The sequence below is a fragment of the Sturnus vulgaris genome, chromosome 23 (genome assembly GCF_052056855.1).
Source record: "Sturnus vulgaris isolate bStuVul1 chromosome 23, bStuVul1.hap1, whole genome shotgun sequence".
Classification (NCBI taxonomy): Eukaryota; Metazoa; Chordata; class Aves; order Passeriformes; family Sturnidae; genus Sturnus; species Sturnus vulgaris.
Window position 1 is genome coordinate 6767967 of NC_142265.1, and position 12136 is coordinate 6780102.

Consider the following 12136-nt stretch of genomic DNA (forward strand, 5'->3'; position numbering starts at 1 on the left):
TTTTTTTAGAAAAATTGCCATCGCTCCTCTGAGCTCCTGAGTGCAATTTTCATTCCTGTGGATTTCTCTCCACCGAGGAGGATTTGCCTATTTGAAATCGAGGGTCTCGTTTGCAGGCTTTGTTTGCCTTTCCATTTCATTTTCATGGAATCAGCAGTTAATCTCTGAGTCCAGGCTGCTTCCTTAGCGTGGTGCCCTCCTTGCTGATCAAACCCCAGGACAGGGCAAAGCCTTTCCTCACCAGTTCACTGAACACTGCTGGGGAAATTCATCTCTAGCCCATGCCAGAGCAGATTCCCTGCTGTTATTAATGTCATTGATTTTTAGGTTAAGTAAGAGACTCTCTTCCTAAGAACTCATTTTCTCAGGCTGTGTCAGGTGAATAATTGTGCAGAATTCTCTTTCCACGTCCCAGTTTGACCCTGGGAATGCACAGAACCCCCCTGACAGTGCCAGGACCAGCCCAGCTTCCTTTCTCCACTGATCTTAAGCCTTATGGATTCTTTTTACAGCATGTCAGGACTCGGAGGGTTCTCACTCTGAAGCTCTGTATTGCCCCTTTTGCTGTACATCCCTTTGGGGAATTGTAATGATTTCAGATCTGGTCTCAGAGTGCTCCTGCACTTCATCAGAGAGGTGTGACCCATCCTCTGAGAGCAGGGCAGGCTGCAAATGGAGAGGAAATTCATTCAGTTCCCTGAACTGGGGAGCTGCTGAAACCAGGATTCAGCCCAGAATGGACAAGGCTTTACCTTTTCTCTCACTCCTAATCTCTCCAGCTTCAAAAAAACAGAGTTAAACCCCAAGACTGTAGTTAAAATTTCCTCTCAGTCACCATTCAACAACTGCTGCATAAATGCAAAGAGCTGGTGTGGACACAGGGCAAGAGTGCAAAGCATCCTGTGCACCAGAACCTCGTTTTAATGTGTGCCAGGGATGTGGAGTGACACAGAAATTATCTCCAGATAATTTCACCATCAGATCCCTGCAAGCAACCAAAGCAATCAATGCACAACACCCAGGGGGATTTTCTCCCATGTTATATTTGAGCTCCTGTCTAAAACTCTTCCCTTTCTCCTCCCTGAGCTGCAAAGCTTTCCCCCAGCCTGCCCAGGCCAGGGGATGGTGTTTGCTTGGCTGAGCTCTGGCTGCTGCCAGGCTGCACGCAGAGTTTGGGGCCATATGTGGTGTTATTTACGAGGGGAAAATCTATTTGTGAAATAGGAGAGGGAAGGGGGAGTGGGATGGGATCTGAGCAGACGCCCCAGCCCATGGGAGGGGTCAGCACAGAGCAGGAGGTGAGGGGCTGCACCACAGTGAGAAGACTTGGACAGGCTCCTGGAATCGCTGCCACCAGCTGGGAGACTAATTTCGTTTCTGTTCTTTGCCCCTTTCTCCCCATCCTCCCTCTTTCTCTCTCTCAATAAGGGAGGAAGGCGGCCAAGGGCTCTGCTCCAGCCAGGCTGGGTCACTCAGAGGAGGAGGAAACACCAGGGGAAGCTGGAAGGGCTTCCTCAGGCTGAGCTGAAACGCTGAATAAGAGCACTTGAAATCCCTGACAGGTCCTGGCCTGTCTCCAGCATTACCTGGGGTGCAGTGGAGCAGCCCAGGGACTGCTCTAAATCCCACAGCAGTGGCAGGGAATGAATGAAAGAAGAAAGAATCAAGGGCTGAGGATGCTGAGTGTTCTGTCATCTCCTCCTCTGCTCTCGGGCTGGTGCCCAGCAGCAGCTCCACAGTTCTGTGATCCCAGCACAAGCAGCCCCTTCCCCACCCAGCCCTGCCGCTGCTGCTGAGAGCTGCTGTGCCCCTGGAGGTGCCATCCTCTGGAATGAGACATCACTCCCTGACAGCCTGGAGTGGAAAAATCCCTGCCTTGGCAGCTCCTGCCGGCGTTATCTCCCTCCCTCAGCCAAATTCCAGGTTAGGAGCTGCACAAAGCAGCCGTGATGAGCTGCCAGGATTTTAATGAGCAGTTCCCACAGACACCTTCCTGTGATGAAACTCGGCCGAGCAGGTGCACGGTGAGCTCTCAGAAAAGAGAGCTCTGTTTGCTCCTGGCTTGTTCAAACAGCAGCAGGTACAGAAATCCTCCCTCTCAAGCATCACTCAAGCCGGGAAGTGGCTTTGTTTGGCAAGGGAATTGTCGTGGAGAGCGGTTTGCTGCGGGATGTTTACACGGTGCTTCGGAGGGGATAAGGAGTGTGCTGATAAGATAAGGGAGCAGCCGGGGATTTCAGCTGGGAGGGGATGAAACACGGGGATGGGATGGGATAATGGGATGGGATAATGGGATGGGATAATGGGATGGGAGAGCCCGGTGTGCTCTGCAGGGTGTTTGGGAAATACCCTCCTGCACCCTACAGGGACAGCACTGCTCCCTCCCGGCTCTCCTCTCAGGGAGAAAGTCTTTGCAGGACAATAAAACGGAACTGGGAGAGCTGGGATTTCCAGGATTTCACCCCCGGGATGGGATCTGGGGTGTTTTCCCTGCTGTAAAGCCAACGGATCCCTTCCCAGCACGTGGGGCATTCCAGCGGGGAGGAAAGGGGAATATCCAAGCCCCAGGGATCCCTGGCACTGCTGGAAAGGAGCCCTGAGGGCACTGAGCCTGCAGGATGGGCACGGAGCAGGAGCAGCACATGGAGAAGCTGCTCCAGCACAGGCTCCCCAGGCATGGCTGCATGGCAATCCCCGTGAAAAAAAAAGGATTTCCCGCTTTCCCAGAGCATGGAAAAGCCAGGAGGATGATACCCAGTGTAAAAACACCAGGGATGGACCCATCCCTCCAGCTCCAGGCATCCCCCTTCCCACCTAAACCATGGAATTGCGGTAACAGCCCCTGCCCCTGCTCTGCTCCAGGCACCCGCTCCCATCCCAAGCTGGAGAGGGACTGAGCTGCCGCGTTCTGGAGGGATTTTCCAACACGCCCGGATTTTTGGGGCCCCTGACACCCGTGTGTGGGCCACGGAGGACACCTAGTGGCTGGCAGCCCGTGCGGGGTGTCCTGCCCCACAGCACCTCCTCTGCTGGGCACGGCTCTGCATCCTCTCCATCATCCTCATCTTCCCTCTCTCCATGTCCTTCCTCCATCTCCATTTCCGCTCTCCATCCTCATCTCCATCTCCCCTTTCCATCTTCCTCTCCCTTCTCTCCATCCCGTCATCTTCATCATTTAATCTCATTTCTCCATCTCCATCTCTCTCTCCATCTCCCCTCTCCATCTCTCCTCTTTTTCCCCTCTCTATGTCCCCTATCCATTTCATCCATTTCATATCCCCTCCATCTCGTTTTTCCATCTCCATTTCCCCCTTCATCCTCATCTCCCCTCTCTCCATCCCATCATCTCCATCTCATTTCTCCCTCTCCATCTCTCCTTTCTCCATTTCCATCTCCATGTCCCTTGTTCACACAGAAACCCCAGATCCTGGAAATCCACAAGACAGGGATAACGATTGTCCTTGTTCCATACCTGAGAGGGGAAGGGTTCAGCAACTGTGGCACCCTCCCAGCCAAGCCCTGGCCCCAGCAGGACATGGGGGGGATCCCTGGAATGTAGGGGGATTCCCTGCGGTGGGAATACGGCTGCAGACAGTCACCAAGGAGGGATGAGCACCTCCTGTGTGCTGCCAGGCTGGTGCAGGGCAGGGGTGGGCAGGAAAAGGGGAGCTGGGATGGGTCAGAGGGTGCTGGAGGAGCCTGGCAGAGCTGGCCCAGGGAAGGAGGGATTTGGGTGGTCAGCAGGGCTGGGGGGGACTGGGTGGATGCTCAGAGGGTCCTGCTCTAGGAAAAAAGTCACTAAAAGTGCCCTGGGAGGGACAACTCCACTCGTGGTTCACTTTCCCTCGCTGCACAGGCAGGATGTGAGCACTGAGGGCAGCAAAATCCCAGCACCAAAGCCTCAGCTGGGAGACGTGAGACCCTTCCAGCAATGCCCACCATCCCCGGGTGCCAGCGTGTCCCCCTGCCAGGACACTGCCCCAGGGAGCCCCGAGGGCACAGGGGAGCCCTGGAATGCAGGGCCAGGCTATTCCCTGCTCCAGCAGGGAGCTGCAGCCTCCTCTCCCAACCTTCCAACCTTCCTCCACCCCTTGGCTCCTCTCCCCGAGTGCCAGCCAGCCACACAAGGCTTGATGGAGCCTCCAACTTGCATGAAATTAATGTAATAGAGCCTGGGCAGGAGAGCAGGCTGGGCTCCCACAGAGCCAGGCTCCCTGCCTTGCCCAAGCTCCAGGTGTGCCCTGCCCCTGCTCCACAAGCAGCATCCCTTCCCTGCTCCCTGCTGTTCCTATGGAGCTGCCTGCGAATCTCCCCCGTGATTTTCCCCTCTTTCACAACCCTCCCACCCACGAGGAGGTGGGATCCTGCCGGAGGAGCAGGCTCTGCACGCTGGGGAGGCAGGAATGCAGGAGTTCCTGGGCCCCCTGGGCACTTCCCAAAGCTCCCATGCAGCTGCACAGGACTTCTGCAGCCTTGGTGGCCACCCTGGCGTGCAGGGTGACAGTGTGGGCGATGCCAGGCTCAGGCTGTGCCCTCCCTGCTGCTGGCAGTGCCCAGCCCGCTTCCTGCACTTTATTCTGGGCACTTCACTCCCCACACAGAGCTGCTGCAGTGACAGAGCTGCCACCGAGTCCTGAGAGAGCTGGCACACAGCAAATCCTGCCCTGGAGGGCTGGGGAGAGGCTGGACGGGCAGGGATGGACGGGGGAGATGGACAGGGAGGGAGACAGGGATGGACAGGGGGAGATGGACAGGGAGGGAGACAGGGATGGACAGGGATGGACAGACAGAGATGGACAGGGAGGGAGACAGGGATGGACAGGGGGAGATGGACAGGGGTGGACAGAGGTGGACAGGGAGAGGTGGACAGGTTGGGATGGACAGGGATGGACAGGCAGGGATGGACAGAGAAATGGACAGACAGAGATGGACAAGGACTGACAAGGATGGACAGACAGGGATGGACAGGGACAGACAGGGACAGACAGGGACAGACAGGGACAGACAGACTTTGGGGTGCTGGGGACTGTCTGGGATGCAGCCCCTGGACAGAGGCAGGAGCAGGATGAGGGCTGAGGTGCCTGCCCTGCCTCGGTGGGGTTGGAGCAGACACCAAAGGTGTGGAGGGAGCCCATGAGCTCAGTGCCACTGACGTCAGAGCTCAGCCTGTCCCCAGCTCCTTTCCAAGGCAAACATCAGACATTTTCCATCCAGCTCTGCTTCCCTCGGATGCCAAATTTCACTCCCATTCCTGCAAGCCAGGGCTGGTGTCCACATGCTCCTGCTGAATTCCAGATCCCTTCCCAAGCCTCCGCCACGGAGCAGCCCTGGCAGGAGCAGATAAGGGAGCTGGGAAGATCAGCTGTACCTGATCCCATTTCCATCGAAATTCCAGCCACCAAAAACCCCCCTCTGGAGCAAAGCAGCCTCGCTGGCCTGCAGCCTGCTGATCCTGCTGGTTTATCCTGGAAAAGGGGATGGCATCACACACACACACACACACGGAGCTGTTTCCCAGGCAGCTGCCACCACCCTAAAGCCAGAGGGTGGGATGGGGCTGCACAGGGATAATGCTGACCCAGGACTGCAAGCCCAGACAAGGCAGCTCCGTGCTGCTGCTGCTGAGTAAGAGTGGTGGATGCAAAACCCTCCCCAAGGTCTGGTCCTGACCCTCCACCTGCCTCAGCTCCTGTCACCTTATCCTGAATTTATTGTATCCTGAATTTATTGTATCCTGAATTATTGTATCCTGAATTTATTGCCATGAATAAGGCAGCTTCGGGGCCCAGGTTCATGCTCTTATCTAGATTTTGTATTTATATTTGTATTTATCTCCCTGAATTGCTCTGATTTTTTTTTTCAATCCTTTTCCCAGTGTTTTCCCTTTCCCTGCTCTCTCCCCCCTCGCCCCTATCTCATATTTCTCTTGCTGCCCTATTTTTTCATTCTGTATTTACAGTGGGAAGGGAGAGGGGAGTAAATCAAGATCCACACGTGCAGGCTCACACACAGGCTGGATATTTGTCTTGCTCAGTCACAGGGTGAATAAGTGTCCTTGTTCCAACACGTTTTCCCATTTCACTTCCCAGGGGCTTTGCAGAGCAAGAATTCCTCTGCCCAGCCACACACCAGGGCTGAGCTCACTCTCCTTTGCTGTGCATGCTGGCCTCACTCCTTAGGATTGTTCCCTCTTTTTCCTGATTTTCTGGAACCCAAAGCCCACCCAAAGCCCCCCTGCAGGGCAGCTGGGGCTCCCCAGGTGCTGAGCTGGCTCCAAAGCAGGGACAAAACCCTGGTGGAGGTTTCTGGGCAGGATTTTCTCTGCTGGGGCTCTCCTGAATCCATGGGATTGCTCAGCCCTGCTGCCCTGGGGGGGGGGGGGGGGTGATGCCTCCCATCCCTCTGAGCCTTCTCTGGAGTCAGATCCCACTGGAGGCTTCTCCAAGAGGTGAAGGGACATTCAGGGGACACCACATGTGCTCTGAGCAGTGAGGACACCGGCCAAAACCCCAGGGCTGACCCCAAAATCCATGACTGCCAACATCCCCAGCTCCTCACCAGCACAGGGAGGGGAGGAAGCACTGCCCCTTCCTCATCCTCACCTGTGCTCTGTCCCTGCCACTGTGCCAGGCTGCCCAGTGACCCTGGGTCACCCAGGGAGGGGCAGAGCCACAGTTTCTGTCCCCAGGGCAGGCCAGGCCAGGCCAGAGCTCTCTTGCTGGACCATGGCCTGCAGGGCTGCTTGGCTTGGGATTGCCAAACCCAGAGGATTTCACAGGATTTCACAGGAGACTCTCTTAACACCTGGCTGCCCTTTCCCCCCTTCCCCTGCCAGGCCTTGTTCTGCTGCTCTTTCTCCTGGTGTTTCTCCACTTTCTCTCCAGGCTGGGCTCTGAGTCATAAATCCCATCAGCTCTGCTCTCCTGACCTCACCAGGGAGCTGGACTTGGAGCCTGGGGAGCAGAGGATGCTCTGAGAGGGAATTGGGGAGCAGCAGAAACGCTTGGAGAGGCAGACAGGGAAGGGAGAACCTCTGGAAACTGAGGAGGAGCAAGGGGTGATGCTCCTTCTAACACTTTTTTATCACCCAGAGCTTTTTCCAGCTCCATCATCTGGATATCCTGGCTTGTCAAATCCCTCCCATCACCAAGTGGTGCCCTCAACCCTTTGCCAGCCTGGGCTCCATCCCACAGCACTCCTGTCCCAGTCTGGGAGCCCAGCAGGACGAGCTGGACCAGCACAGCTCCTCAGAGGGAGCAAAGCTGTCCCTGTGCCCTGCTCCAGATGTGCCCTGGGAGCCTTTCCCATCTGCTGACACTGCTCCAGAACCCCAGTGCATCTCACAGACCAGGAAAAGAAGCTCTAGGGGGAAAATCAAGCTTTTAAGCTTGAGTGGAACAGAGACAAAAAGGTCTCTGTTTGGGGATTTCCAGCCTCTGGATTTCTGGGAAGCCAGAGTTTCCCAGAAGCTTTGGCAGGCTGCAGTTTCCTGAGGCACAGGATGGAGATGGCATTCCTTGGCTTTGCAGCGTTGGACTCAGAGAATTTCTTGCTGGGATGCAAATCCAGAGAGAACTAAACTAACAAAGGCATTCCTGCTGCTGGGGGCAACAGCAAATTGTGCTGAAAGTTATAATTTCAGATTAAAAAGAGCGTCCTCAAAGGAGATCCCGGGGGCCACAGACCCTTGAGAGCAGCTACACCTCAGGACCAAACCTTTTTGTGGAAATAAAACCTCTTGCAGCCACCCAGATCTCAATACAATCAGTTCTGCCAGCTGCAGGATAAATAAAGAATAAACAAGACAAAGAGCAGAATGTTCTACAAGATTTCTACAGCCCCCTGAAAGCATAAAATTCAATAATCTATCAATTCCACATAAATAATCTCTCTCGCAGCTTGCTTTGTTCTCAGGGATCCCAGAGGATGAAGAGGCTGGAGCAGAATCTCCATCCCCCAAGCTGGAATGGGGAACCATGCACAAAATCCCAGCTCCAGAGTCACTGAGCCTGGAAGCCTCCAGTGACCACAGTCCCAAGAAATCTCCAGTGGTCCTTTTCCAGTCCAACAGAGCAATGTCCCCTCCTGATCCCAGATTTGGAGCTGGTGTTTGAGTGCTGAGCAGACACCTGAGAGGAGCAGCCAGCTCCAGCCAACTTCCCCCTCTGCACCGGGCCAATCTCCAGTGAAAAGGAGGTGGGAAAGAAAACAAAAACTCAAAACCAATGACACAGAAACCAAATTAATCATCAAAGTGTGGGGGGGGGATCCTGCCTGGCCTCAGCAGGCAACCAGCAGAAGCCTTGAAAGGCAGCTTTAATTAATTAATTATAAACAATATGAACATGGTGCAACAAGCCCTGTGAGCACGTTGAAGGCATGCAGGAGCCTCTGCACAGTTATGCAACGTGTTGATGGCTGCAGAATCCTGGATTCTGGGGTCCAAGGCTGCTCCAAAGCCTGGCCTCTACCCCTGTGCTGCTCCCTCAATTCCCATTATTTTATATGGGATTTTTAATGGGATTTTAATGGGATTTTTAATGGGTAAATTCACCCTTTTTGATCTGACATTGGCCTTTAGCCCTGACTCCCCTCTGTCTGTTCTCTAAATTAATGCTGAGCTGTTGTTTTACCCTTCAGCCTTTCCAGAGTCAGCAGCAGCCCTGGGAAGGGGTTGTCCCCCAGGCTGCACAAATGCTCTGAGCTGTCACACCCCTGTCACTGCTGCGTGCCTCACCCAGTATCACTCTTACACAACGGGGCACTCGTGTCCTTCTCCCAATAATTGAGATTCCCCATGGTCCTGCTCATAGCCTGCAGGCCTGGTTTAAGCCCTGGAAGGGTGTTTGCCCTGTGTGGCACCCTGGAGGAGCTCCTTGGATGCTCACAGCACCCTAAAAGTCCAAGTCTTGGTGTAGGAAGCCAAATCCAGAGCAGGACTTGACTAGAACTGAACCAAATTCATCCCCTAAATGAATGAATCCTGTTGGTTCAGCTTTCCTTCCTTCATCCCCTGATCTAAAGCACACAGCTGATGGTCAAATCATCACCAACATCTGGGCTTCACTTGATGTCCTATAAATTGAGTCCATGGCATCTAAACTGACTCCAGCTCATCTAAATTGAGTCCAGCTCATCTACACTGAGTCCCTCTCATCTCAGCTGAGTCATCTCATCTACACTGAGTCCCTCTCATCTAAACTGAGTCATCTCATCTACACTGAGTCCCTCTCATCTAAATTGAGTCCATCTCACATCAACTCTGCACCGGGAACAGAAGGCTCCAGGGAGACCCCACCGTGGCTTTCCAGTATAAAGGAGATTCATGAAAAGTAGGAGAGGGACTTTTTAGATGGGTAGATAACAACAGGACAGTGGTTTTACACTAAAAGAGGGCAGGGTTGGAACAGAGGTTTTTGGAAGAAATTTTTACTCAGAGTATGCCCAGAGCAGCTGTCTCTGGAAATGTCCAAGTCCAGGCTGGAGTAACTGGGATGGTCCCTGAACATGGCAGGGGTGGAATGATTTGGGATTTAAGGTCCCTTCCACCCCAAGCCATGAAACCACAGCCCAGAGTCTCTGCAGAGCTGCCCTCTCTGCCAGCAGAGCCCCAGTGCCCCAGTGGATGTGCTGCAGCCTGGCTGATCCCCGTGAGAGCAGCACAGAGCCCTGAACTCGTTCTGCCAGCTCTGCTGTCACCCTGGCAGCTGCTCTGCTGTCACCCTGGCAGCTGCTCTGCTGCCCTGCCATTGCCCAATGGTCCCCACGTGGCTCCAGGATGGATCCCAGGGCTCTCCCCCAGCAGGAACACCCTGGCTGCACCTCGGCGTCGCATTTCTGGGCTGGGGATTTATTTCATGTAAAAGTGGAAGAAATGAGAAAGGGTTGGAAATATGTAGGATGTGCAAGGCACCGTGGATTAGTGGGCAGAGCACGGAGCAGGCAATTACCAGGCAGGTTCCCTGCTCCTGCTTGGCTCAGAGTTGTTGTGAGAACCAGGGCCAGTGAATCATGGGCTGGTTGAGCTAATTCTCCCTGACTCCCCATGACTTCATCACTGGCTGCTGTTTGAAAACCTGCTCTGGAGCCTGTCTAAAGGAGTGCCCCGGGGTTGGCTTAACTGTTTCTGTTCTATTCAGTTTGAAGTGGACCCAGTTTCTTTCACTTTTTCATCCTGGGGAGATTGGTTTTCCAGCACCAACCGTGTGCAGGGATATTGCAGAGTGGAAATGGTTTGGTACGAGCAATAAAACACCCAAACTTTCTGGTACAGTGGCGAAAAAATTAAATTCTAAACAACAGCAGCAGCAGCAGCATGAGGTATTCATAAAAAAGAGCAAGGATTTAGAGGGGTCACAACCGTGAAAAATAAGAGGATGCAAAAGGTGAAAAAGAAGAGAATGTGAAAGATGAAACATAGGACAAAGCAAAAAGGCTGAACAGCGATTTCAGGGGGAAGAAACTTTCATTTTGCTGAAAAATTTGCCAGCTCCCCAGCGCATACCTCAGTTTCCCTAATTGCTACGTGGGGTTACCAGCCCAGACCTATTTTGCAAAGGTGTTGTCAGGTTTAATTTGCGAACCTTTGAAAAGCTCTGCCGAGTCCTGGAGATGAAAGGCCCTGCAGATGCCACCCGTGGGTGTGTGCTGTGAGTCACAGGCACAGCCAGGGACCCGTGTGCTGGGACAGCACCCGCCAGGGGACACTTGTCCTGTGCAGGGACCACAGCACAAATCCCAGGGGATGCTCCTACAAAAATGAACTCATGCTGGAGGCAGCAGCAGCCACTCCTAGGAGGGGCAAAGATAAGGAGATGTCCAGGCTGGGCTGTGTTTTGGCTCCTAAATTGCCTGGAAAATGTGTGTGTGCACAAACTGGCACCGGGAATATGAGGTGCCCAACACAAGGAGGATGTGGAAGTGTTGGAGCAGGTCCAGAGGAGACCACGAGGTTGATAAAGGGGCTGGAGCCAGGCTCACAGTTGGGAATGCTCAGGCTGGAGAAGAGAAAATCGTGTGGAGACCTCCCAGCACCTGCCAGGATCTGAAGGGGCTGCAGGGAAGCTGGAGAGGGACTCTGGATCAGGAACTGGAAAAGGGGAAATGGATTCAAACTGCAAGAGGGGAAATTTGGGTGGGATGTTAGGAAGGAATTGTTCCCTGGGAGGGTGGGCAGGCCCTGGCACAGGGTGCCCAGAGCAGCTGTGGCTGCTCCTGGATCCCTGGAAGTGTCCAAGGCCAGGTGGGAATGGGTTTGGAGCACCTGGGACAGTGGAAGGTGTCCCTGTCCTGGCAGGGTGGCACTGGATGGGCTTTGAGGCCCCTTCCAACCCATCCCGTGATTCTGGGATTTACTCTGGATTTGCATCCGGAAAACCAACATCTAAAAACTCAGTCCTTAACCTTTTATCTTCCTTACCCACACCAAAATCTTGCCTATCAAATTTGATAACCAAAATCTTATCAAAGCATCAGGAAAACAAACCAAGGCCACCTTTGTCCAAGCCAGACTCTTCCTTGGGATGTTTTTTGTTCCTCCAGGATTAACCTTGGCTGGAACAGCTCTGCTGAGTCTCCTCAGTACACGTGAGAACAGGAGCCTCCACCCTGCAGTATTTTTAATTACTTGGAGACTTACAGGACTGTTGATGTTCTAAAGAACAGCTCAGCCCAGCAAGCCAGGGGGAAAGAAATGCATTGATGTCAGTCAAATTTTTGCTTTATGAAATCGGGTCTTAAAAAACGGCATTGCCCTTTCCTGCACCAGGGAATGAATTCTGACTCATGAAAGGCTGTGGGCCTATTAATAAAAAATTATTAATGAAAGAAATGCCCTTTCCCAACAGCCATTATCCAGAAAAATGCAGAATGCTGAGGCATTTTTCATAAAGGGAGAGTTGTAAAGACATGCAGGCAGTGAGAGGGGCTGGATCTATGAGCCTGGGGCCCAGAAAAAGAATTTCACTTTCTTTTTCTCTCTTTTTGCACAGACAAGACCTTTAGAAACTGCATGTGTAAAACAGGTTCTTTCCTTCTCCTATCAGATCCAGAATTTATGCTGTTCCTGCTTTGCTTCTGTTTCCTCCACACCTCAAAAAAAGCTGGAAAATGCAGAGCTGGATTTTTACTCAAATCC